At 34.3% G+C, this 15815-nt stretch overlaps 1 protein-coding gene across 1 annotated transcript in view; it reads left to right on the top strand.

Annotated features, from left to right (window-relative positions):
• PIK3R1 (phosphoinositide-3-kinase regulatory subunit 1) overlaps window positions 1-15815 on the top strand; it is a 91609-nt gene that overhangs the window by 45065 nt on the left and 30729 nt on the right.

Below are 15815 nucleotides of genomic sequence, written 5' to 3'. Positions count from 1 at the left end.
TGATTAGGCCATTTTGTAAAATTATTATTTACTACTACTATTAATTTATTCATAGAATTTGAGAGATGGAAGGGCCTTTAGCAGCCACCTAATCCGGATGCATACATTAAAAAAAAAATCCCATAGAACATGTCCTACAAGTGATTATCCGTCCTCTGCTTTCAGTCTTCTCGGGAAGAAGAATCCATCGCTTCTTAAGACAAGCCAGTCTACTTTTGGACAGATTTAATTTTGATATCAAGAAATCAAACCTAAATTTGCAACATCCACCATATGACTTCTGCTTCTTTCCTCTGGGTCTGAATGGAACAAGACTAATCCTTTCTCAATATAGCAGTCCTTGAAGACCACCATCAAGTCTCCTCCAAATCTTTTTTTCTTCAGGATAAATATTCCCATTTCCTTTAAGTGAAGGATTCAGAATGCTTTAAGATTTGCAAAAGTGGTTTCTTTCTAGCAATCCAGCTCTCTGTCTTCCATATTCCCTTTTACCCTCTGAAGAAAGAAAGTAGAATAACACCTTCATATATACAGAGAAGTAGATGTATCATTATAATACTGTCAGTAAATTCCACCATAAGTTTGATTCTAAGTCTTCCAACTTCGTTTAGTTAGTATATTTTATTTTTTGTCTCCCCCTCCCAACTATACCAGTCTATTTAGTTGTTCATGCTTTGGTGTGTGAGATTTCTTACTAGGATCAAGTTTTGTTAGGTGATATGGGGAATAGATTTTTTTTTTCTGCTTTGTCAAATTCTTTTATTTCTAATAGGGTTTTGAGGACCAGAAGAGGAATGGATAAGTAAAATCAGGAAAGTTTGAGGAGAGAAACTTATTTCAGTGTTTTTTGTAGGGTACTTGATTTTTCCCCTTTTATGGGGAGGTGGCTAGAGTATAATTTGCTACAGGGAAAGGGGGAAAATAAACCTAGCTATCCCTTCCACATCATGACTTTCCCCATCACAGTTGGATACATTCTGAGTTGGCATAAGGAATTAAATAAGAATTATTTAGGAGTTTTACAGAAGCACAGGCTTCTGTAGAAACTTCTGTAGTGAAGGCCAGCAGATGACACAGAACAAGTTTTAGAATTCAGAAATGCATAAAATATATGTATGGTATTATATAATATCAATATATATTTTATTTTTGGTGCCATAGCTCTTCTCTGGCCAAAAATTTTACGAGGATTGTCTAGATCACTGGAGGCGGAGTAGTTGCTGCTCTCCTAACTGTTGCATTATGGAAGGGACAACTGCACTATACATTTTGCCTTCCTTATATCCTCGTACAGGTTCTAACAAATTACAGTCATAGCATTTCTTTATTTGTTTATTCACCAAAATTTTCTTGTGTCTCTTGGGAGAAATTACTTTTACCATCTCTAGGCCTCTACCATACAGTTTGTAGCCAAGGACACCCTCATAAACTTAGTGGAGTCTTGTCCATGGTAGGTATATGATCCGTAGCTTTACTTGGATTTTTTTTTTTTTTTTTTTTTTTTTTGTTTGTTTTGGGACTAGGCATGTTTATAAACTTTTCAGCCAATCCAAGCTGATGATATTGGTGAATTAATCAAGCTAGAGTCCTATGTTGAGTCAGAGGAATTGGGTTCAGATCCCAGGGACTTGATAGTACCTTTGTGACCTTGGGCAAATGATTTCGCTCCTTGGGCCAGTTTCCTTATCTGTAAAAAAAAAGGGAGTTGAACTAGATTCTGAGGCATTTTCTAACCCTGGACTTATGAGCCTGTGTTTATATTTTTATTTCTTTTTTATTTTGTATGCTGGTGAAATTTGCAGTAAAAGCAGGAACTTTGGGTTCCGACTTGCATGTTTTAACTGGAACTTTAGAAAAAGCCTCAGTGAGGAACCAAGTCTCACTTTCATTTTTAAATGCTGCCACTAAAGATGGTTTTTCCTTTTGAGGAAACTATAGACTCTGAGCTTTTAAGAGAAAATTATATCTTAAGTTGAGAAGTCTCATTTCAGAGTTGACTTTAGTCTTCCAAATGAGTGTTAAAGAAGAAAGTAAAGGCCACTTATTTATTTTTTAAAGGTAGAGCAGCTAAGAAGGGAAGCATTTTTTAGTCAGGAGGGTGTGACTTAAATTATGCTCCAGACATCTAGCCTTTTTTTTTTTTTTGGTATCAGTGTGTAGCCCATAGAATACTTGTAGTTATAGGAAACTGTAGAATAGTTCCCATTTGTATTAAAGAAAAAAAAATGATTAATTAAAAGACATAGTCTAAAAGCAAGTTACCTCATTTGGATTTGAGAGAATTTTGCAGAGCCTATCTGAGTCATTTGACTCATTGTAAAAAGCAGACAGTTCCTTAGGTATATGTCCTGAGGCTGATAATAGTCTGGGTATACAAAGGTTCCTTTCCCTTATCTATCCTACAACCAATGTGTTAGTGGTAACTAATTTCATAAAGGAAATTATTGAATCATACACTGTCAAAATAAACCTAAACAGATGCTGGTTTTTCTGACTTGATAACTTAATGTTGGGAGCTTTTCCCTTCTAAATTCAAGGCTTTGTTCTTTGATCACCAGGCAGTGAGAATAAGAGAATAATGTACATAGATACATTTAAAATCCATTTAAAGAAGCCCACGACAGATGGTCATTGTTATTGCATATGAGAATATATGTCCTAATAGAATATTTGACAATAGCAAATGTTTATAGAAATGGCTACAGTTCTAAAATCTTGCTTAGCTTAATTCTATTCTGTGATACCTTTGCTCACCAATATAGCAAGTTTGATATTAAATAAATTAACTTACTCTGCCCCTGAGTGCCATTTTGCTTTGGACTAAAATGCTTTGGCAGTCTGGGCTAGGATATTTCCTTAATTGCTTATGACTTAGATACTGAGGAGTAAGTGAAGCATTACTCTCTTAATTCTTCTTACATATATAGAACACCTTTCTGTAGTGCTTGGAATCCAGAAGCTAGTTGGTTTTGCCACCTTAACTTTTATTTGAGAACTTCTTTCCCCCTTTACCCCAGCAAGTAGTCTCTTCCATCTTTGAATTCTGATAGTACTGTTTGCACCATTTTTTGACAGTTGTCAGTTTTCTGCCTTGTAGAGTGAGTTATTTTTTTGTCTCTGCTTTGTCTTCTCAAAAAGATGGCCAGATTATCCAGATCAAGGACCCTGTCCCAGCTCTAGAGCAGAATAAGGATACCTCTTATATAACAGACTCACTATAAATACTTAAATGGAATTCTCTCCTTTCCACATAATTATTCCATTTTGTAAAAGGGAAAACCTAAAATAATTTTGCTGTGGAAATAAAGAATATTTTTTCTCCCCTAACATGGCAGAAAGGTGGGTAAGAACAATTTTGGTACCAGGTTACAAAAATATATGGCTGGTGAGAAGGCTGAATGAATGTATGGTTATATTTAGGTTTCTTAGATTGTTATTGGGTTTCATTCATCCACATGAAGTGTGGGAGTGGGATATATTTAAGCCCCATGCTTAACAGATGTGATATTTGACCAGATAGGTCTGTCTTCATTCTGGCTACAGTGCATATGACCCTTGGCAGGGCATAATGTTGCCTGGGTTAGTGCCACATACACTCAGCTGCTCAATAAGAGCTCTCTGATTTTGAGGAAGCCTTGTAGGTCTCCTGTGTCTCAATCTTTTCTTACCCCTAATTTTTTATTAGGCCAGGCCTCTTCCTTACCTTCCTTCCTTACCAGTTTCACAAATTGCTTTTTTTAATGCCATTTGAAGCCTCATCACCACACAAAACATTTGGATCTCAGAGAAATTAAGTTAGGGATGCAACTTGGAATTCTAATACTTAGAACAAATTCAGTGGGGGGGGGGGGGGGGGATTGTCAGTCCATCCTGGTCATAGAGTTCATCAAATAGAAATGGCTAATAAACTCTAATTCCCATGAAGGAGCAGAAAAGACAGTCAGCAAGCCACTAGGCATTGGGGGCATTATTCCCCTTCCCCCTTCTCCACTGCTAATATCTGGCTGTTCTCATAGGTCAGATGCTACTTAAAGCTCTAGTTTGTGATTTTCTCAATAATAGAGTTAATGTTACATAAAAGATTTGAATCTGAATCTCCTGACTCCAGATTTCATGCCCTTTTCATGCCTTTATATTACATTGCTTATTACACCATATTACATAGTCTTTACCAAATCATATTCTGAGAAGTTCTAGGAAATCCTATGAATTAGACATTCTGGAAAATTTCACTGCGATTTTTCTTTTTGAAATATTAATTGAGAATATGTATTATGTATTATAATACATAATACATACCCATGCGTAATTTTAAGGTATTAAAGTGGGTTCTATTTTATGCCAAGATTTCCTCATCCACCTTTATTCCAAATATATTTCCATGTCCTTAATATTCCAAGGCTAATATTTTTTTGGGGGGTCAGTTTATTTCAAGATTCGAAATGTTGTCTGGCCTGATTCATTTGGGAAATGATGCCTTAAAGGAATGTCATATGGAAGAACATTTGTAAAAAAAAATTTAGAAGTACATGTAATGCCTATATAGGCTAGCTGGTTCATTGGAGCACAGTGCCAATGGAATTGAGATCTAGAATTTGATAGCCTAGTTTTGTAGCTGTACATTTAATCTTCTTGCAAACACATGCCACAGATTTGGGAGAGGAGGAAGAAGAGGTGAGGAAGTGTAGAGGAAGCAACAGAAACCATTACTAGTACAGGATCATGGAATAGTAGATTTAGAGCGATCTTAAGTTATATAGTTTAGCCCCTTCACTTTGACCAATTTTCAAAAAGATGAAAAGGATTCATATGTATAATATGATAAAAGGTCATACATATAATAAGTAATAAAGGAGAAGATGTGAACCCTGATCCACTGATTCAAAGTCAATTATATTTCCCTTATCTCATAGCTGGGAAACCAACCAAAAGACATCTCTACTAATAATGGAGGGTCAGAACGTTTATAAACATCTATGCTTTGGAAGTTAATTTTAAGTTCACTAGATATACAGTACTTAAAGAGTCAAAGTTGACCAGCTAGTTAAATAACCAGTTTAATCTCTTCCTGACCTTAGGAGTCTTAGGTCTCTGAAACTTTGGAACACAGAAATGCTCCCTGAACACTTGGCTTGGGATAGATACCAATCACCCTTTACCTACTTTAGATCCTGTGTCATTTGCTTTGGTCTCTGGGAAGTTCAAAAGATCATGAAGCTTCAATAAAATGTGTTATCAGCAAATTGAGTTAGGAAAGAAAATTGGTAGAGGTGAACTCTTCTGCTTTACTCGTGCTCTTTAGCACTGCTCTGTTCTTAAACTCCTTGTTCACAAATAATAAAGAAGACAAAAGTAACTTAGTTCAGAGGTATCCCCAAAACTCAAGAGAAAGGCAGCAGAGATGATGACTCTGTGAGACTATTCATTTAGCATGACTTGAATATTGAGTCATATAAGTATGACTCAATTTTTTTTTTTTTTTTTGCCTCTGGAGATAAATCTATTACCAGTTTTTTTGTTAAAATCCAATAGTTATCTAGTTTGTGCCTATCTTGATACTTGGGGCAATTGAAAATTATATTTGTCTTCTGATCTAGATAAAGACATCTTGGGGTCATTTTTAGTTATTTGAAACTGTTCTCTGGGCAGCTAGATGACACGTGGATAGAGCACCAGCCTGGGAGTCAGGAGTACCCTAATTCAAGCATGACCTCAGACACTTACTAGCTGGGAGACCCTGGGCAAGACTTCACTTAATCCCAATTGCCTCTCAAAGAACGAAAGAAAAGAAATTGTTCTCTTCATTGTGGGGAAGAAGTTTTAAGAAATCCTCATAAATTTTCTTTTTACTTTGCCATTATCAACATTTCCTTAGGAATCAGAATTAGGTTTTAGTATGTTTCCATTAATATGAATTCCTTCTATTTAATTTTCTCCTTCCTCCTCGGAGTAGCATGTGTACACGTGCACATTTCCAAATATTGTTGTATTTATATATGAATATTTATTTGAGTGTGTAGCTCTTTTCAAACTGATTTGGTAATTTAACATCAGCTTTATAAAGAGTTTTCATTAGTGATTGTAACCTTGCATGGCAAAAGCTTATTCTTAGAATCATAGGATATTAGCCATGGAAAAGATTTGAATGATAAAGGGTTTCACACTTTTTCAGAAAACTGAGTTGCCACAGAATTTAAGTGACTTATAAACCAAGGTCATATATCTGGTTGATGAAAGAGCTGGGGTTAGAATCTAGTTCAATATTTCCCTTTCCCCCCTGCTCCATTTTTCTCTACCTGATATTTCTCTTTCTTAAATCCCATACAAATAGATCTTGAAAAGATTGCATCAAAATTACCAATAGGGGGTAGTCTAGCTTAGGCTCTACAGTGACTCAACTTCAAGACACTTTTAAAAAATCATCCAAGCTCTGATTGGAGCCAACCAAAAAACATCTGTTGTTTTATTTATAGCTGCTATTTCTAAGAAGCATATTCTTTAGCAGATGAAAAGAAGTGGTTGACAGGCCATAATTCATAAAGTTACTGAGGCCTAATCTGATAGAACAAAATGTACGAAACTCCCTTCCTTCATTCAGACACTCTAGCTTCCCTTTTAACTGAACATTGGAATGAGGTAATGAAAAAGATTATAAGTTGCCTTGCTTTTTAAGAAAGTGAAAATTCTTTAAATAATCAGAAAATCATAGTCTGCTGCGATCAATTTTTGCTTTCATGAATCACTGTTTTTTCCTTCATATTGTTGGTGATTCTCCGCATAAAACTAACATTTTTCTATCATTCCCATAACTATTTATTTGTCTACTTCACACATGCTTCCCAGGGCTCCCCGCTTCACACCATTTTCCAATATAAGTGGCATGTTCTTTTGTAAAGAGGTATAATAATGTCAGTTATACATGAGTAGATATGGATGAAGGCCAAGTATTTAATACTCTTTCCTCCCCGTCCCACCCCCACACACCCCAGCACCAATTCTGCTTTCTAGTTCCAGTTGATATTTATATAATAATTTCCACCAGACAACAAACAAATCATTCTAATAATATCAATATATCTTCTGCCATATATTTACAGATTCATTGATGAGACTATAAGCTTTCCTGAAGCCAGTTTATATTGTTTCTTTTGCTTCCCTCCTTATATAAAACTGAATTAAAGACAGCATTTGCATCTGCTTGACATTACTCTTCATAAACCTGTGCTATTTGATACTCAGATGCCAACTGCTTTTTTAATGATTTTAATAATATATTCTAAGCACATTATTAAGGGTAAATGAATGATTTGTAAGTATTACTTTTTTCTTTTTTAAAGGTATTTTCATGAATTAATATTGAGTTAAAAAAGATGGATAATATTCCCTTGTAGATTTTGGTGCTGATCATCTTATACTGTGAAATGTGAATGTGAAGCTATTAAAATTTGGTTCCATTTTTACATTTTGACTAATTCCCATATCATTAAGCTTCAGTGTTGATGATCATTTGTACCCATAACATTACATTTGTCTTAAAATTACTTCAGCAACATTATTTTTGTTCTTTGCGTGGTTAGCATGCTAAAGAAATTACAGATAACTCAATTTTCTTGTCTCTGAAGAAAATTATAATAAATATGAAAGTTTTTATTCAATCCCTCACTCCTATTTGAGAGTCAGTAGTACTTTTTTGAATTTCCAATTGTCCTTTTTCTTTCTTCCATTTCATATTTTATTTAATTATTGAGTGGAAATATTGTAGAAAAACATCATGCTTTGAATAGGTATTACATAAGATGACTCTCAAAGTCTCTTTTATAAGTCTAATATTATAGCAAGGGACATTCCCAATTTCTGCATGTCATCATTATCTCAGATCCTTTCATTAACAGTAAAGCCTGGGGATTTTTAGATTTTATTTAGAGGAACAGTTAAATATGTTGTATGATAGCTTTTTGAAAGCTATTTATTATCCCTTTCTAACATGATTAAACAGAATAATTCTCTTTCACCACTGAAAGTGATAAGTTGGCCAGCTATATTTAGCTGAAAAAAAAAAGAAAAGAAAGCCAAAAAGCTATGGCATCTTTGGGAAGAATGTGCTTATTAGTTTAGCTTTATGAGAAAATGTTTAATAAATGTTATCCTGAAAATATTTAGCCTGGCCCATGTTCTGGCTTAGCTTCAGTCTTGATTTAAAAAAAAAAAAAAAAAAAAAAAAAAAAAAGCTGCCATAGAATGGAACAGGAATTACCTTACATTTTATGGACAAGAGGATTTTTGCCTTTGGCAACATATAGGGTACTATGGGGGGAAAAACAAAACAAAACTGGATTTGCTCTGTCCGTTACTAAGGTAACCTTTCTTTCCTCAAATGAAGTAGTTTGAATTAGATGGCTTTGGCAATTCCTTCCAATTCTAAATCTGTAACCTGCCGGCCTATAAATATTATCACAGATTAAGAATACTTTTTCCTTAGAATTTTTAACTTCTTTTAACTGCCTTCTTTCTATGTCTTGGTTGCCCCAGAGATATTCTTGTTGCCTGGTGTGTGTGTGTGTGTGTGTGTGTGTGTGTGTGTGTGTGTGTTATACATAAGGTAAAATAAAATATATAGATCTATGTATATTTATAATAATATGCCACTTCATATATACTTTCCACTAAATATACATTTTTTATATACAACACATTACCAACTTAAATTTTGTGACACATCCAATGAAGATGCCCTGACATCTGCTATTGATAGCTTTTGCTGCTGCCATGGAATAGATCAAGGCTTTCTTCTCCTTAAATACTGACTTTTTGTCCTTTGCCATTTTTTCTCCATGGCATCCCTTCCCTATTATCTGTTACATGTACATTGTGTGTATTCAACCACTGAAGTAGGAATTCTTAACCTCGTTTTGTTTCCTGATACCTTTAGCAATCTGGTGAATCCTATGGACTCCTCAGAATAATGTTTTTAAATGCATAAAATAAAATAGGTATTATAACAAAGGAAACCATTTATATTGAAATAAAGTTAGCAAAATATTTTAAAAGTTTGTAGACCTTAGGTTGAGATCTCATATAAAGAGCTTTCAGGTTACACATAGTATGCCCACAGATAATTTACAGATAGTAAGTAAACTCATTATTTGTTGATTCCATTTTAACTTTCAAGAGACTTTTTCAATGGTCTCTTTTAACTACAAATTTAGATACACATTGTCCTTCTGTGCCTGGCATCAGGTATAAACTGGAGGCTGATAGTTTTATCTTCTGCATTCAGTAGTGCTCTCTTAATATGTACCTTCCATTTCTAGGCTCATCTAGGCTCTCTAGGCTCATCATTCCTACGTGAATTCTCTTCTGTGTCTTTTAGTCTTTTTTTAATATCAATTTGTTGTCTCTTGTAGGTATTATTATTACTCAATCTTATTGTTGTCATTTTACTTACTACTTGGCCTTGCAGTCTATCTTCCTCTAGTCTGAATCAATTTTTTTTTTTAATCTCCATTTTCTCTTCATAGCTTCCTTTTCTTTCCATCTCTTAACCCTCCCCTAGTCAGCACCAATTCTCAGGGGTGTCTTTCAGAATAGTCATGACATTAGCATTTCTGAAGTGACATGTGGTAACTTTTCTCAGTTAAAATGCAATGTGACTGGGGAAGAGTGAATTTCTTTACAAGATTGTCCTTGAAGAAAACCAGAATCTTCAGGTATTGTAAGAAACATCGATTCTTCTCTGATTTATAAATGTAATCATTTATGTTTCTCCTTTCTTAGAATAAAAATAATTAATATTATTATAAAATGGTCTGGCCAGAGAAGAAATCAAAACTTTATGGGAAATGCCATAAACTTTTCTCAGACCAGTGGGGGGAGGGGTTGGTCATCAAATTTAACAATGAGTTCTAACCAGAAAATATTATTACAACCTGTAAAAATTGGCTAGTTTTGTCTCAGTTTGCTTAGTAGAAGTGGTTCCCAAATTCTTGTCAGTTTAGACCAGATTTCTTGTGTTTATAGATTTAAATTAGGAAGCCTTGAAAAGAAAATACATTTCCTTTTGACACCCACAGTTTAAGCTTTGTCATATTAAGTTGTTCTAGTAAAGCAAAATTTAAAAAAAAAAATCTACTTGTAACATTCCAGGCTCTGAAATTCTCTAGTATATGCATTTTCTTCCTCTAAAAAAATTGCACTTTTTCACATATATATGTGATATGATGTGGGGTGTGTGTGTGTGTGTATGTGTGTGTGATTAAACATCATATTAGAGTCTTTGCAGTACATGGTGTAGTGGAGTGCTAAATTCAGACTTTAGGTGATAATAATTAGTTATTCTGACAGAGATTAAATGTATTATTTCAACTGGATTTTAATTTTCACTATTTTGGTTAGTGACAATTGAAGCAAAGTTGGAATGTCTCATTTCATAAAAGGAATCTTTCAGTCCTTATTTCCTATAGTAGTGTGTCTCGGAGTGTAAAGTTAAATTTGGAACAAATATAAGATATATATTTTTAAAGCTATGTGACTAAGAGGCTGGTATCAGACAGGCAGTTCAATTAAAGGTTTCAAAGTATTTGAGTATCCAAAAAGATATGAAAGGTTCTAGTTTTCTAAATGGTTAATCCCTTTAGGTCAAAATTCCCATAGTGTTAATTAAGTGGCATAATTCTCTCTGTAAGTCTGACAATTTCCATTAGGCCTCTTTCTCACTTTGAGGAAGGAGAGAAAGGAATCCTTTATGTTTTGATTTTCTTTCTTATTTCATAACAGTTCAAAATAGTTTTTCTTACCCTGCAAAGTAATCTCTATTCTCTTTTAAAATACGAAACTCATAACCACCCAAAAGTTACAAGTATTTTAAAATAAAAATCAGCATACAAGGAGAGAAAATTAACTGATGCTTATTTCACTTGATTTCAGTGAAATCATGTCATTTTTATTTTAGATGACTGTGCAAAAAAAGTTGCTAGTGTTTTGAACTTAAGCTGGTCCATTTTTAAGCTCCTTAAATATATAGACTCTTTCTGTCTGAATGGAACTTCTTCCTTGAAATTTTCTAGATCATTAGGTATAAAACTAGTGTTTAGATTAAGTTAAAAAAATTGCTCCTTGAAATTTTAAAATCAAGTTCTTGTGTTGTTTGTAATTTTATTCATTAGGTGTTTGTGCAGTTCCTTCCACCCCATAAGAATGAGAATTAGGGTAGGAGTCCCAGATAATTTGAGGGATATTTGATTCTATAAGATGTTATTGTTAAAGGTGCATCAGAAGTCTACAGGATGTATTTTTGTGTCATAATACTTCTATTTTAACACTAATTTGAATTTTTTAGGTGAACTCTTAGAGTTTTGTATTCCTAAAAAGCATTTTAAGGGAAGTATAGCAAAATATCCAGTCGTTTTTGATGGCAAGGGATTTTGGTCTTAGCTACAGTTATTACATAAAGTAACATCTGACAGATATTTGTTCAAGCTTTGTATGTGAACCTCTTTTCGCATTATATCCTTTTACAGTTTAAAAAGCTCGTGCTAGTCTCAGCCCACTTTCATACTGCTTCCATCCATAATGAAAGATTTGGCTCTAACATTTTTGGAGCTAGTCAGTATTCCAGCTTTAATTTTCCACTTGCCTTTGCCAGGCACTCTAAAATATCTCTTTTTACTGAGAACTCCTCCAAAAGGTACAGCTGTGTGCTGGTTTCATCTTGCACTTTGTAGCTATGTTGGCAACATCTAGTATAAGGTATGCTCCCGTCTCCCACACATTGCTGCTGCCCAAGTACTGTTCAGGCCTGTCAGTCTTAACCAGCTTGAGAAGTGCCCCAAGATTGCAGGGAAGTCTGGTCTCTCCTTCACGTGATAGGCTGTTGTTGGGATAAAGGAAGAAAAAAAAAATAGATTTCATGGAAAATGTACCATTCGACGTACCAAATCTTCCTACAGCTGGGGAGACTGAGGAGGTCATCTTTGTCCTTGCAAATGATGAAGAGAGAACATGGTAGACACTTTATCTCCTGCTTTTTAATACTGTGGAGACAGATTTGTATCTTTTAATTCTTCTGCTCTTTCTTTTCTTCAAGCATGCTGATGGTGTTTCTTTATAAAATGATTCAGTGGAATGAAAAACTATTGCTAAGGTATAGTTAAAGGAATTCACAAATTTGCACAGATTTGAGGGAGTGAACTTGATCTCCACAGTTCAGTCCCTTGCCTCCAACAAATGCTTCAGAATTTCAAAATAGTCTTAAGTCAGATACCAAAGTTTGTTGAGGATAATTTCAAATGCTTACAAAAGTTAACATTTATGAAGTTTGGAAAGACCATACTCTGTTCATCACTACTACTTTTCCTAGAGATTTTACTGAATAAAAACGGATTTTCTGTCTTGGTTGCAATTTAAGATCACTAGAGTTTATGATTTTTAATGCTGTATCTCAGAGAGTTACTGTTTAAAAGGTCACTTGTCAAATTTGGTAATTTTCCTAGTGATTATTGTTTCTGGTCTTCATTTCTTAAAAGCAAAGGCTTTGAGTAGCTAAGCTTTTTGCCTTTTTTGGATGAAATTAAAGACATACTTGTTTTTATTTTATTGTATTTTCTTGAGGGACTTCTGTGCCTAAGATAGATGGTGTCATGCAATTCTGAGACTTCTCAAAGAAAATAGATTTAGTAACTTAAGTTAGCTGTAATGGTGAAAAGAAAGTCCTTGAAATCTTGTGTCTTGTGTTTTTGTTAAATGGTATCTTTTAGAACTTCCCATTGCATGTTCTCAGTAGGTAGCCTTGATGATTCAGAAATTTGAACAATTGTGAATTACAATATGTACAGTGAATTTATAGAAAAATTACTGTGATCTTTTAAACTTCCAGATTTTCTGCAAAGACAACTTATGTAGATTTTAAGAAATGTTTCAGTATCTTGGGAGATAGAATAGGCCTAATAGGAATAAGCTCTGTAATTTCACAGATTCTCAGAACTCCCTAGGGAGGAAACTTCATTTACTAATGCTGGGAGATACTCTTTCTGCAATTTAGAATTTTGGAAAATTGTCTAGAGAAATGAACAATTGAATGACATGCTTAGAGTTACCTATAGTCAGTATATCAGAGGTAGGATTTGAACCCAGGTGTTCTTGGCTTCTATACCAGCTCTATCCACTTATATTGTGGCAGCCTTCCTCCCTTCCTACTTCCCTCCCTTCCTTCCTTTCCCTCACTCCCTCTTTTCCTCTCTTTCTCCCTTCTTCCCTCCCTTCATTTCCCCTTCCCCTTCCCTTTCTCTAGAAGATCAAAATGTTACACATCAACTTAATGTGTGCTTGCTTAAAATGATGAATAGTGTACTGGGGTTTAATTGAGGAAGACCTGGTTTCTGATTCCCTTTAGGAGTTGTGGACAAGTCATTCTACTGTTTTAAGTCTTCCCTCTATTCTTTCCATAAATATCAGCATTTTATATTATTATTATTGGCTTAATCTTTAATCTTTCCACTTTTCTTTGTTTTTTTTTTAAACTTGAAAATAGAAAATTTTGAGATTTTAAAGATATAAAATTCACTGTCCATTAACATTGTTTTTATATATCTTGACATAACATTTTTTAAACTTACAATGAACCATATTGAAGACAGGAACTAGTTGTGGTAAGTAGTGTCTTTGTGAGCTGACAAGGTCACATAATCTAGAGGCAGAGAAAAGTGGATTGTGTTGTGTTGTCAGAGAAATCAAGAGTTCTTGGGTATTTTGAGTTCAGTTTGTAGTGTTTTTAAATAGTCTGCTTTTCAGTATGTGTATGTGGAAGTAGGTGGAAGTTAATGTATCCTTTCATTGCTTTAACTTGAATTTGCTTAGCTCAGCAATTTCATTTCAAACTGCTATCCTCAGATATACTTTCTTTTTCCCTTGTGTAGTAAGGATGTCTATCTCTAAATGTCCCTGCTTTCTCAAAATGAAAAAAGAAAACATTTATTATGTGCCTACATTTATTTAGTGTCTACTATATTACTATGCTAAGTGCTTTACAAATATTTTTTGATTTGATCCTAGCAGCAATCTTGATTTTACAATTTTACAATTTTAGAAGGAAAAGAAATGTGAGTTTGACTTGTGGATTAGATGAGTCCCAATAAAATTGTCTATGGCTGTCTTTTCCAGTAGAGATATTTTCCTTCAGGATGAAGGTACAGGGAAGATGGTCTTGTTAACTTAGAGTACAAAAGAAATTAAAGTGGTTAGGAGGTTCTGTAGATTGTAGCTGAGCCTTTGCCTGGACAACGTCCTTTGACATTTCTTAGGTTCGAACTGTATACACAGCTCTGGAACAGTTTTTATTTTTTGTTTTTGTTGGGGTTTTTTTTTTTTTTTTGTTTTTTTTTGTTATTGTTTGTTCTTTTGTTTGGTTTTGTCCAATAGAGCTAGTCACCAGCCAATGCATGATAATAGTTATGCCTGAAATATTCTTGTTTCTGAATATATAGATTTAATAAAGTGATGTCATACTTTTCTGAAAATAATTCCAAAAAAGCAAATATTTAATGATATAATTTTGCATGATGAAATACCATGGTGATTGAGCAAGTTTTAATTGAAGAAATTATTGTGTGTCATTTTAGTATGTATTACTTCCCATAAAAAATATTTGACTAAGATCCAGTGGCCATTTAACATGAAAAGGAAAAATAAATTTAGATCATATAAAGTTATTTGTTTCCAAATAAAAGCATATAGGAGCAACCCCAAAAAAAGTCCCTCAAAACTCAGCTAAAAATCTAAATGGAAATAAGAGTGAATTTTAGCAAAATATTGGCTGCACATGTAGAGATTTTCATAGTGAGTCTGTTTTTACAATCTATAGAGAGAGTATTTAGCTCCCTCCTCTGGCATATTGTGAGAAAAATTACTTTTGCTGCCAAAAGATTTTCTTTCTTTCTCTCTTTTTCTTTCTTTCTTTCTTTCTTTCTTTCTTCTTTCTTTTCTTTCTTTCTTTCTTTCTTTTTCTTTCTTTCTTTCTTTCTTTCTTTCTTCTTTCTTTCTTTCTTTCTTTCTTTCTTCTTTCTTTCTTTCTTTCTTTCTTTCTTTCTTTCTTTTCTTCTTCTTTCTTTCTTTATTTCTTTCTTCTTTCTTTCTTTCTTTCTTTCTTTCTTTCTTTCTTTCTTTTCTTCTTTCTTTCTTTCCTTTCTTCCTTCTTCTCTTTCCTTCCTTCCTTCCTTCCTTCCTTCCTTCCTTCCTTCCTTCCTTTCCTTCCTTTCCTTCCTTTCCTTCCTTTCCTTCCTTTCCTTCCTTTCCTTCCTTTCCTTCCTTTCCTTCTTTCCTTCCTTTCCTTCCTTCCTTCCTTCCTCTTCCTTCCTTTCCTTCCTTTCCTTCCTTTCCTTCCTTTCCTTCCTTCCTTTCCTTTCCTTCCTTTCCTTTCCTTCTTCTTCCTTCCTTTCCTTCCTTTCCTTCCTTTCCTTCCCTTTCCTTCCTTTCCTTCCTTTCCTTCCTTTCCTTCCTTCCTTCTTCCTTTCCTTCCTTTCCTTCCTTTCCTTCCTTTCCTTCCTTTTCCTTCCTTTCCTTCCTTTCCTTCCTTTCCTTCCTTTCTTCCTTCCCTTCCTTCTTCTTCCTTTCCTTCCTTTCCTTCCTTCCTTCCTTCTCTTTCCCTTCCTTTCCCTTCCTTTCCTTCCTTTCCTTCCTTTCCTTCCTTTCCTTCCTTTCCTTCCTTTCCTTCCTTTCCTTCCTTTCCTTCCTTTCCTTCCTTTCCTTCCTTTCCTTCCTTTCCTTCCTTTCCTTCCTTTCCTTCCTTTCCTTCCTTTCCTTCCTTTCCTTCCTCTCCTTCCTTT

This window comes from Sminthopsis crassicaudata, chromosome 1, assembly GCF_048593235.1.
Source record: "Sminthopsis crassicaudata isolate SCR6 chromosome 1, ASM4859323v1, whole genome shotgun sequence".
Taxonomy (NCBI): Eukaryota; Metazoa; Chordata; class Mammalia; order Dasyuromorphia; family Dasyuridae; genus Sminthopsis; species Sminthopsis crassicaudata.
This window is presented reverse-complemented; position numbering and strand designations above follow the sequence as displayed.